This window comes from Miscanthus floridulus, chromosome 4 (assembly GCF_019320115.1).
Source record: "Miscanthus floridulus cultivar M001 chromosome 4, ASM1932011v1, whole genome shotgun sequence".
Classification (NCBI taxonomy): Eukaryota; Viridiplantae; Streptophyta; class Magnoliopsida; order Poales; family Poaceae; genus Miscanthus; species Miscanthus floridulus.
The window spans coordinates 74,977,666-74,990,270 of record NC_089583.1 but is presented as its reverse complement, the minus strand read 5'-3'; the positions used below and the strand labels follow the sequence as shown (position 1 = coordinate 74,990,270).

General features: G+C 47.5%; 1 pseudogene; it reads left to right on the top strand.

Moving 5' to 3' along the window:
- The first annotated feature begins 2,735 nt into the window (after nucleotides 1-2,735).
- LOC136548656 (aspartyl protease AED3-like) lies at nucleotides 2,736-4,172 on the top strand (annotated as a pseudogene).
- The last annotated feature ends 8,433 nt before the right edge of the window (nucleotides 4,173-12,605 follow it).

Below are 12,605 nucleotides of genomic sequence, written 5' to 3'. Positions count from 1 at the left end.
GACAAACGCAGTACATCTAAGGCGGAAGTCAGCAGCACGGCTGGGACAACATGGACCAAGGGAAGGCCAGCAGGCATCTATCTACCCAAGTCCGATGTGACACCGGATCAGGCGTTGATCTACACCGGACAGTCGTAGGGCAGGCAAGGGGGATCTACCCAGAACTATTGGATGAAGGAACGTATCCTACATCACAAGACTTCCTCCAACTACTACCACTGTACCTCCTGGTACAATGCCGCTGTGAGATTAGTCTACCTCTAATCTCTATCACAAGACTCCCTCCTAGCTACAACAAGATATACAAGAACTACAAGATACGCCCGGGGGCTGCTCTACTTCAGAAACTATCATATTCATGATTACGGAGATTTTAGACCACATAACAAAATACTCGATGAATCAAAACAGCACACCAGGAGGGTATTTATAGACCAAAGAAGCGGTGCACATGGACCGGGAGCACCAACGAAACAAACCTAATAAAGGACACAGTGAAAAGACAGAATTCAATGAAAGAGGACTCAGGCGTGAAGGAACAGCACTCAAGGACGAGCATATTCGAAAGGATATACCAACACTGTACAACTCGTGAACAAACAACATTTACACTCAACCACCACTATACAACTACATCTGACAACAGCAGACTAACAGAGAATATGCTAAGACCCTGCATCCGAGTTCTTTCTGAATAAAAGAACCTAGATATTTGCTCGGGGGCTGCAACAGGAGAGGTTTTTAGTTCTTTAAACAACTCAGATTCAAGACCCTCTAACTCTTTGTTCCAAATAGCAAGAGGCTCGGGGGCTACACTTAGTGAGTGCACTTTTTTCAAAAAAAAAGCGCACATCACTCAGAAGACTTCGTCAAGACAGCTATTTTCAAAAAACATAAGATTCAAGACCCTCCAACTTTTTGTTCCAAATAGCAAGAGGCTCGAGGGCTACACTCAGTGAGTGCACTTTTTTCTTTGAAAAAGCGCACGTCACCAAGAAGACTTCTTCAAGACAAACCACTTCAAGGACTCACGACAAAAAGAACCTGGACCGAGCTATATCCGAGTTCTTTTTGATAAATAACCCGGGTATATGCTCGAGCGCCCTTCGATGAAGAATCAGAACAATTTCAAGACAAGACCCTCTAGCTCCTTGTTCCAAATAGCAAGAGGCTCGGGGGCTACTCCCAGATGGATGTACTTTTTCTTCAAAAAAGCACACACCACTCGAAGATCCCAAGAAGCACTACACGGTTTCACTCAGGAAAGCACTTGGACGATGCTTGTTCCCGCTCAGCAAGACCTGAAAGAACAAGATGAGGCTTCTAGAGCTCAACCATGAAGTGCTCGGGAGCTTGTCGATACGGGACCCACGGGATACCCCATAGGGAAGGGAGAAGATCTAGTCTAACTAGGATTCTTTCCATGTAATCTTAGTAGTAGTAGTATTCTGTAATCCTACTAGGAACTCTCATTATAAACCGACTAGGAGTCTAGCCTCCTGACTATATAAAGAAGGGTGGAGTTCCTGGAGAAGAGAGTTAGAGACAACACTTTACAATCAATCCAACGCAAAGGCTAACGCCGACTAGACGTAGGGCTATTACTCGATCACGGCCGAGGGCCCAAACCAGGATAAATCGACTGTCTCTTGCGTTTACTGTCGAGTTCTGCATACGCTGAAGCCCGAACAAACTGCCCTGGGTACCCCCGTGGCTGGCTATCGGTGGTGAAACATCGACAGTGAGCTAATGCGATACTTGTCTTGGTTGCACAAGCTTTTGTGATGAGCTCAACACTGTGACTGAGGGAAGCTTTGGTGATTAGGGGTGTATCTTGGTGGTGCTCTAACATGGACTAGATGTTGCGTTTTAGCAATCGATATCAAGGGAAAATTGCTTCGTTTTAGGAAGTTTCTCCACTCTTAACTTGTACTTTACCTAATGCATTTAAGCTTCCGCATTGTTCTTTTTTGTGTGTGGCCTTTACTTTTCCTATATTAGCATAGGCTAGTTAAAGGGATTAGCTCTAGGTTTGCAAAACTATTTGTGGATTGGGTAAGTAGAGTAGACTAAAAAACCATAGGTGTACATCATATTAGTCAATTTATGGGTTCTCTAACTAGTATAGACCAAGTTAAGCCTAGGTTTAAGTTTATAGAGACCTAATTAACCCTGCCTTTCCCCTCTCGGGTCTCTCGGTATTCGGACATCGACTGACCTTTCAACCTCTTGTATATATTAGGGGCTCTAACAAGGACTAATGGAAATAAAGCATGAGCATTACAATACCTCATCTCCTTACCTTTCGACACTACTACCATGCACGAATGCACCTTACATTTCATATTTATCTTTTGAGTTAAATGCACCATAGGTCCATTAACTTGTGAGGAGGTTTCGGTTAGGTCCATCAACTTCCAAAGTGGTTTTTTGGGTCCATAAACTTTGTATACCATATCACTTAGGTACGTACTTCTCCACGCGGACTTCTCATGCTTGACGTGGCCTGATGACATGTCCTTCTGAAGCTAGCAGCCCTTGGCAATGTATTTTGTCAAACAGCTTGTGGGCGAGCGCCACTGCCTTCGGCACCGACGATGAGGATCATGAGGGGAGGCGCGGCTGCTGGAGGCCATGGACCCGTGGCTGGGCGAGGAGTTCGATGAGGATGAGGCAGCAGCGCACTGCTGGTGGGGCTAGCGTGCTCTAGCCTAAAACCTGCACTGTGGCCCAGGATGCGCGGCGTGGTGCAGGTGCTGGGCGGTGAGGCAGACCCACCGTTCGTCCCCGCGGCTAGGCCGCTGGACGCCGTGGAGGTCCGGTCGTGGCCTCGATGCCCACCCTCCCTACACAGCTGCTCGACGCCATGGACCTCCTGGCAGTGGCCGTCGACACCGTGCTCAATGGCCTCGACCTGTGTGGTGCTAGGATGCTGTCGATGCTTCTGTTGGTGGTGGTCGCGGGCGGTGCGGCCGCGTCGCACTCGAGCTCGAGCTTGTCATGCCCCGCGACGCTGCCGGACACCAGGAACACGCTGTAGGTGTCGCACGTGTTCGGTCCCTGCTCACTGCTGGGCCCTGGGACGACGGCACCGTCGTGGGTGGGGTTCCTGGTAGACCAGGTGTCACGTGACGCGTCGCGGCTGTTGTAGCTAGACTCGCTAGCGGTGCATGGCCGCGCCCGCCTCGACACGCCGCCACAGCTGCTCCTGGCCGTCGACACCAGCAACGACGCCGCGTGGATCCCCTGCACCGGCTGCGCGGGCTACCCCACGTCATCCGCACCGCCCTTCGACCCGGCAGGCGCCAAACGTGCCGTGTAGCGGCAGGGCCCGCGGCTTCAACCTCACCTACGCCAACTCCTCGCTCTAGGCAGGGCTATCGTAGGACTCCCTCGCCGTCGCCGGTGACGCCGTGAAGGCCTACACCTTCGGGTGCCTGCAGAGGGCCACCGGCACAGCCACGCTGCCGCAGGGGCTGCTGGGGCTCGGTCGTGGCCCACTGTCGTTCCTGTCGCAGACCAGGGACATGTACCAGGCCACCTTCTCGTACTGCCTAGCCAGCTTCAAGTCACTCAACTTCTCCGGGACGCTCTGGCTCGGGCGCAACGGCCAGCCGCAGCGCATCAAGACGATGCCGCTGCTGGCGAACCCGCACCGGTCGTCGCTCTACTACATGAACATGACCGGCATCCACGTTGGCAAGAAGGTGGTGCCCATCCCAACGCCGGCGCTGGCGTTCGACCCGGCGATGGGTGCGGGCACCGTGCTGGACTCTGGCACCATGTTCACCCGGCTGGTGGCGCCGGTGTACGTGGCCATGCGAGACGAGGTCCGGCGTCGCATCGGCGCGCCTGTGTCCTCGCTGGGAGGGTTCGACACGTGCTTCAACACCACCGCCGTGCCGTGGCTGCCCATGACGCTGCTGTTCGACGGCACGCAGGTGACGCTGCCAGAGGAGAACGTGGTTATCCATAGCACGTACGGGACCATCAGTTGTCTGGCCATGGCCGCGGCGCCCGACGGCGTCGACACCGTGCTCAACAGCCTCGACGCCCGCCCTCCCCGCCCTCGACACCATGCTCAACACTTGCGCGGGGAGACGCGCGAGCCGGGCGTGGAGCAGCCATGGCCGGACCTCCACGGTGTCGAGCGGCCGCGCACGGGGAGGTAGGCATCCAGCGGCCGTAGCCGGAGCTCCATGGCATCGAGCAGCTGCGCGGGGAGGGCGGGCGTCGAGGCCGCGACCGGACCTCCACGGCGTCCAGCGACCGCAGCCAGAGCTCCATGGCATCGAGTAGCTGCGCGGGGAGGGTGGGCGTCGAGGCCACGACCGGACCTCCACGGCGTCCAGCGGCCACAGCTAGAGCTCCATGGCGTCGAGCATCTACGCCGCGGACGTGCAGCAGCACCACGAGGCGTTCCAGGCTTTTGGAGCCGCCGGGGCCCCGTTCGTGGAAGGCCAGGTGCTGTCCCTCTCACTGTCGCCATCGCTGCAGCAACTAGAGATGGCGAAGCAGGCCGAGGAGCTAAGGGTCCAGGACGGCGTGCTCTACTTCAACCGGCAGCAGCAACATTTCCATGGGAGTGGGACACAGAAGCCTAGTCATCATGCCACGTCAGCGTGAAAAGCCAACGTATAGAAGTATGAACCTAAGTGATATGGTATACAAAGTTTATGGACCCAAAAAGTCACTTTAGAAGTTGATGAACCTAACCAAAATCTCCTCACAAGTTAATGGACCTCTGGTGCATTTAACTCTTATCTTTTCTAGAATGTGCAATCCATGAGATTGAAACCTAGGCAAAAATTTTCTACGATGAAAATAGCAACACATAGGAAACATTGTCTAAAAAACAATGATGTAGTTTTTATATATACGTGTAATAAGTTAATCCTTAGCTTTTGGGAACTCTAATCCATCATTCCTCTTAGAGCAGCTCCAGTGCTGCAGCGAACCATATGGTTCGAAAAGGATGTACACAAGTCTAGCTCGGGAGGCTATAGTGTGCACATCGGTTGTGGGCCCATATACACGAATAAAATATATCTTCATCCAGCGTGCCTTTTCGCACGGCCACACCCATCCACGTAGAACTAGAAGCAACGTCCGCACGATTTAGAGGGTGTTGTCTATTAAAATTTATGTCACGAATATTTAGATACTGATAAAAAGTATTAAATATAGATTAATTATAAAATCAATTACATAGATAAAGGCTAATTTGCAAGACGATTTTTTAAGCCTAATTAATATATCATTATCATATGTTTACTGCAGCACCACGTTGTCAAATCATAGACTAATTAGACTTAAAAGATTCGTCTCGCAAATTAGTCGTAAGTTATGTAATTAGTTTCGTAATTAGTCTATATTTAATACACCATGCATGTGTCAAACATTCGATGTGACAAGAATTTTAGGAGGCAGGGCAGAAACCAAACAGGGCCTAACTCGGCAGAGTTCCGCGCGTCTGCAAAGTGTGATTTGCTTCTGACAAACAAGGTTCTACTCCTGCGGTGTCTAGGGTTCGTTTTCCTCTCTTCATGGTTCGATTTTCAGCAACACTGGAGCTGCTCTTAGAGCGTCATTAACAGTGGCGGACCCAGGACATGGCTATATATCTTGGTTGCCTACCTGGGCTTCAACACAGACGTGTACGGTGAGGAATTGGTCGCTTTGCACCCTGTTGGAAGGTTAAAAAAACACATAATGTCATAAGCGTCTTGAGCTGCGCTCGGGCTCCATTCGAGTGTTGGGTTTGCTACTGGTCATTAACAAAGTCTGAAGGGACCTCTAGGTAGACAGGCTCCCATTCATGTATGGATGCATGTGTGAAAGGTGTATACTTCCTTCGTCCCAAAATAAGTATAGCTACGGTACTCATACTGGTCAAACTTTCTTAAGTTTAACTAGGTTTATAAAAAATATTAGCAATATTTGTATCTCCAAATAAATTTATTATGAAAATAGTTTTAACGATCTATCTAATGATACTAATTATGTACTGTAAATGTTAATGTTTTCTTGTATATATTTAGTCAAAGTTAAAAGAGTTAGACTCGTCGGAAAGCGAGAAGGACACTTATTTTAGGACGAGGGGAGTATATAATAACAAATTTTCTTCAAAAGTTTTAGAGTTCTACACAGTTATAGCCTTCTCCACCTCTGCAAATGAAAGTGAAGCAAACGACTTCTCCCGAGTGAGATCATTTGAGTAATAAAAACATAAATTGATGAGGCCATGCGTGTGGTCACTGGTTTTTTTGTGACCTTGAAAGCTTCCAATCAGCTCAAAAAAAGGTTGCCAGTTGTACACATGCATATACACAGGCATGCTCCAGCTCTACCAAGCTCGATCGCTGACCTCTTCTCATTGCATCAATTCACACATCTCTATTTGACATTTCTAATTCAAACTCATCAACTACTAAAAACGGAGCTAAATAAAGCCAATTCTGGAGCACACAGTTTTGGACAGCTCGTACCACTACGTACCACTACCACACCCACACTTGACAGTATATAATAAAAGTAGTCGTCAACTAGGACATGCTACAAATTTCAAGGTTAGTTTAGCTAACTAGTTGTTGGTCCAACGGTTCCAACAAGCCAGGCCTAAACTCTCTTGGCTAGGACCAATTAGCTAGGCCTAGGAGGAGATGACCATATTGGAATGCAGACGACTACTGACCTCATCATGACATCAGAAATGACGGGGGCGCCGTAAGGCGGGGGACAATATATATGCTCTACACAATGAAAACAACTGATGCCAACATTCTGAATTTCTGATTAGCACAAGAGAAAAGGGTTCGCGGCTACTAGTAGCAGAGCTAAAGCCTCAAGGGTGGCCCTTTTTTCCATTTTCCATTTCATCTCTTTCTCGATGGATAGCAATTAGCATCATGAAGAGCACAAATGTCGGGTCCGGGCACACGACTACACGAGCCACCCATCCTTGGACCTCACTTCCCCTGGAAGTCTAGAAGTAGAAGTAGCACTGCAAAACTGATGGCTGCACTGTCAAAAACACTCATTCCGAGAAATCCATCACGATCCAAAGTCTCCGCCGACGAGCGCACGTCGTCTCTGACGCCATCGTCCGCACGCCGCACCCTCGGTCAAGGCTGTGGCGCAGCATCGCGCATCCTTCCTTTGTCTGCTCGCATCGCGCGTGGACATCGCCTGCTGCAAGGAGACCTTGTCCAGTGCGGATGGATTGGGAGCAGAGGGAGAATCGGAGGTTCGGGTGTTTCCATCAATGTCAGTGCCACGTAACGGCAAGTCTTGCTCCAATTCGGGGCTAACGGAGAAAGATGCCCAAGCTTCTTGCAGTTCCCATGCTTTCTCGGCCGCCGGTGCCGCCTCCAACTCAGGCCCTGAGTGATGCTGTCACGCTCGTCCCCACCGCTGCCGTGCTCGCCGGTGCCGCGCTCACCGCTGCACTCATGTGTAGCATTTGCAGCCGCCGCGCGCCGCGTAGCCTCGCCCTTTTTTTTTCTGGGTTTCGATGGGTTTGCATGGTTTCTAATCGTGACCGGATAGGAGGCTCGAAGTCTTTGCTGGGTAGATGGGTTCCAGCCCAGACCGCATTCTAACCGCGATGCTGTGGTTTTGCCTGGACTGGTTACGAGCCGGCAGCCCGGTTTTGTTAAACCGTTGAGCAGGGCTATGTAGGTCATCGCAGTGGAATAGAAGGGAACATAAACTAAAACTAGAGGCAATGAAGGGAACTTTATATAGTTTTCAATGTCACCTAAGAGATAGTTATAGATTTTGATGTTATTTAAGGAATTTTCTCCATGGTAAGAGGTTACAAAACAATCTATTTTGATGACATTTAAGGAATTTTCTCCATGATAAGAGGTTACAAAGCAATCTACAGTGGTTTTTTCGTGTTGTGCCTTTTGTTTTCTTTTGTACAGTTTTTTTCGGTTTGTGCTCCTACTCTTAGAGGCCCAAACGGTTGTAAGTTGTGAGTTGTAAGTGGGTGACGGCATGGCCAAGTTGTGTTTGTTGTTTTCTTTTTCACCTTTATGTTCTTCTAATAAATTTATGGCAAAGCCTTTGCCATTCTTTCAAAAAAAAACAAAGCAATTGATAGACTGCATTATTTATTGTGATCATAAAGCTGGTAATAGGTATCTTCAAAACCTGTCCTATTCACCTAGATTCGAGTCTTTAACTTAGGCCAGTCTCAATGGGGATTTCATAGAGTTTTATGGGCATTAAATATGCTGACATGGCACTGTCTTGATGAAGAGAGAGAAGATAAAAGTTTCATGGGAGTAGAGAGAGTTTCATGGAGATGAAACTCTTCTGCACTGTTTCCAAAATATGGGTGTGTTGAAAACTGGGAGATAAAACCCCACGGAGACTAGGCCTTATTAACACGGGTGCTCACATTTACGTCTAATTATTCTTTCAATGTTGGAGATATGCCCATCAACGAAGTGAATGTATGTGGGACATCATCAATCTCATTCTCAAGATTTATAGTAGTAGTCTCACAAAGATACATAGAGTATGATGTATCTATGTTATTAGAGGGGTGTGTGCATATACATGAGCTTCTCTAATCACCTTTTGAAACAAAATATTTATGGATGCTTTGTTTATGTACAAGTGTTATCCTAAACACAAGATGCTAATTAGATGATTACCCCATGATTAGTGACTAGCCTTGACTAATCATGGTCTAGACGCTCTTGTCGTCACTAGTAAAAAAGGGCTTCTATTCCCGGCTGCCAACCCCCTTTATTCCCGGTTACGCAGTCGGGAATAGAAGTTCGGGAATAAAGGATTAGTAATCGGGAATAGAAGTGGACCTTTAGTCCATGTTGGTGATACCAACCGGGACTAAAAAGGTAGCCACACCAGCGCATGGGCTGACCCCTTTATTCCCGGTTGGTCTTTTTTTCTTTTCCTGCTTATTTCAATTGATGATTCTTTTTTGTTTTAATTTGGTTTTCGAATACGCATTATTTGCTGCAAAGTAATATACGTATACGCACGCGTACTGTAAAGTTATACATGTATACATTAATTGATATATATATATATATATATATATATATATATATATATATATATATATATATATATACACACACACACATTAATTTCATACATATATACATTAATTGATATATATATATATATACACACATTTCATACATATATACATTAATACACATTTCGTCAATATAATTCATAAATATAATAAATATAATATATATATATACCGGCGGTTTAGAATTAATGGAGTGTTGGCGACGGGCGGTGGTGGACAGCGGCGCTGGATCGAGGCAAGGGGGCTCCTGGCCGGGCGCGGCGGCGTCGGGGCTACTCCAACGAGGTGTGGGTGGGCGTCGGGATGCCCTCTAGTGAGGAAGAAGGCGCGGCGTCGGGCCAGGGGTGGCCCGGGAAAGCGAAATCTGCGGCGGCGTGGCGCGTGCGCGGCGTTGGGGGCAGCCAGGGGCTCCTCCTTGAGGGGCGCGGCGTCGGGGCTACTCCGGTGAGGTGGGCGGGCATCGGGGTGCCCTCTTGTGAGGAAGGCGGCGTCGGGGGTGGCCGGGAAGGTGAAATCGGCGGCGGCGTGCCGCGCGCGCGGCGTCGGGGGCGGTCGGGGGCTCCTCGGTGAGGGTCGCGGCGTCGGGGCTACTCCGGCGAGGTGGGCGAGCCTCGAGGTGCCATCCGGTGAGGAAGGTGGCGTCGGGGGTGGCCGGGGAGGCGAATCGGCGGCGGCAGAGCTCTAGGGACGCGCTGAAGACGAAGACAATCGATGAGAAGAAAGAGAGAAGGGAGGCGACGATATATAGGAGAGGGACCTTTAGTCCCGGCTCCATCCACCGCCCGGGACTAATGCACCTTTAGTCCCGGCTGTTGGAAGGAGCCGAGACTAAAGGATTTTTTGGCGGGCCGCCAAATGCAGCCCACCTTTAGTCCCAGCTGGTGGCAGAAGCCGGGACTAAAGGTGGGCTACATTTTTATTTTCCGCCAACTTTTAAGCAGATCAGTTTATTTTATATATGTTTTGTATTTAAATGTTTAAGTCTTATTATTTGCACAGTAAATTCAATACTAGGCATAATTTTTTTTTTAGAAAAAGTAATAAACTTTATTTTCATTTACTGCACACAAAAAAATATGTGACCTAAACTATTGTGTTTTTTATTATAAATGTTGAACATAATGCAACTAATACTCACTATTTTTTTGGCAGTCATTTACACCCAAAATATGGCCCCACACAAGATCTTAGATTTTTCTGATAATTATTTTTATTATTACATTTTTCTTTGTGCCGCGTGAGATGAAATACGGCGAATTACATATTCAAAACAATATAATTTTGCATCAACCTCCACAAATATTTGTCTCCTAGGGCACAAGAGACCATTTGGCAAAGTTTAGGCACCATTCCGGATGTTTTTGAGGGGTGGACTCAGTTCAACGTATAATTAATCGGTGAAGTCAGCGTGGAAATTCAATTAAAGTGAAAAAAATTACCAAACCAATTCAGAAAAATCTCGAACTTGGTGGTGGCTTCACACTGGGCATTTGAAACCCTAATAAAAATTATGAGATCAATCAGGCACTAGAAAGCACATGGACCAGAAAATTCAAAGTATAGTTAACAAAAGAATATAATCAATTAAAGGGTCTTTTCTCTTATTAAATAAATGTTTAGGTGCTTTCTTGTCGAGAAAGTGACTTAGTTTAGATGGCAAGCTAGTGCGCTGCGGTTTGGACCTTGGCTATGAGGTCGTGGGTTCAATGCCTGGCTGCCCCATTTTTTTTGTCCAGCGCGACTATATTATTTTATCAAGAAAGATTTTATCCCGGTTATAGCCCAGAGCCGGGACTAAAGGTCTCCCTTTGAGCCTCAAGCCGGGAGTAAAGATTTATTCCCGGTTGGAAGGTCCAGCCGGGACTAAAGGATAACCTTTAGTCCCGGCTCTGGGCTATAACCGGGACTAATTGTTATCTGCCGTCGCCACACACTTGGGGCAGGAACTTTATATCCTTGTTTGAGGATACAACCGAGGACTAATAGTCTCTTTAGTCACTAACACAAAAATATCATGACTAAAAGCAAAAATTGAGACGGGATAAAAGATCTGTTTTCTAGTAGTGGCATGTGCATCTATACTCATCTAGACGCTAGACTTGAGACCTAGGAGCAGCTAGGCGTACGTGTTTAGGCGATCAATGGTTCATGCATCTAAATTCCTTCCCTTACTTGGACGTGTACTTGAAATGACACTAGGGCGCATTAGCAGGTCACTACCATCATATCTATTGTGTGGACAAGTGCACTTGAGGGCAATGGAGAGACCTCAAAACTCAAAAGAAAAAAGAAAAAGTGACAGCCATACATTACAGTATTGTGGAATATTCTCTCAAGGTTTTTGTCTATTTAATTTCGTTTGTTCTAACAGTCAAGATCAGTTAGCGGTCAAGCTCAGGTGAGACTAGCTAATTGAGCAGCATATAAGAAATCATTCACGTTGGCGGTGGAAAAATGTCGCCGTAAAAACATGCATGGTCACATGAAGTTTCACATTTTCGATGTGACAAGTCATCGCTCAACCATGTACTAAGTACGACCATTTTGTCCCATTTCATTCTCCGGAATTCCTTTTGCTTACATGCTGTACAAGACATTCGACGTACGTGTCAATGTCCAAACGCATGCACAAAAAAGATATCAAGGTCAAGAATGATAAAAAAAAGAGAGTGCATATATATATGTCACACAACCACTTCATTTCTTTCTCTTGTATTTATAATTCTCTCTCCATTTTTCTTAACTCTGTAACCACGCATTAACTGGAAAATGTAAGGGCACGTCTGGACGTCCGGATGGACACCCACGTCCAGACGCCCGCGACTGCTCTGTTTCCCGCGCGTAAGCTTCGTCTCGACATGGGCCTCAGCTTGCTGTAGGGCCACCACACAGGCATCGTGCCACTGTCGGCCCACCCAGGGCCACCACCTCCGTGCGCGTTCATGCGCTCATCGAGTAGGGTTTCCCCTGCTGAGCTCAAACTGTCGTGGCGAGATGTAGGGAAGGGAAGGGAGAGGAGAGGAGAGGGAGAGGCACGCCGCATGAGGAAGGTGCGAGGTAGGAGCCGATGCCCTACGGTAGGCCGCTGTTCGCTAGCCACTGGCGCCATTGCAAACATGTGCAGCACTAGATCTACTTTTAAAACATCCAGATGAAACATTTGCAACAAATGTCCGAAACACATGAAACACTTGAAACATGTGTGTATAGCCATAACAATATATGTAATATCCAGATCTACTTTTATAACATCCAAATGAAACACTTGCAACATAAGTTTGAAACATTTGAAACACTTGAAAACATATGCTTGCAACATGTATATATTGTTCTTGCAACATGTGTATATTGTTCTTGCAACATATGCAACATCTCATATATACTTTTGCAACATTCAGATAAAACACTTAAAACATAAGTCTGAAACGCCCAAAACACTTGAAACATAGCGTCGCTAGCGACCATGGCCTACCTGGTGGGGAACTGCGGTAGCCAGCAAGCTCGGGTCAGGAGGACGATGCTCTGCGTG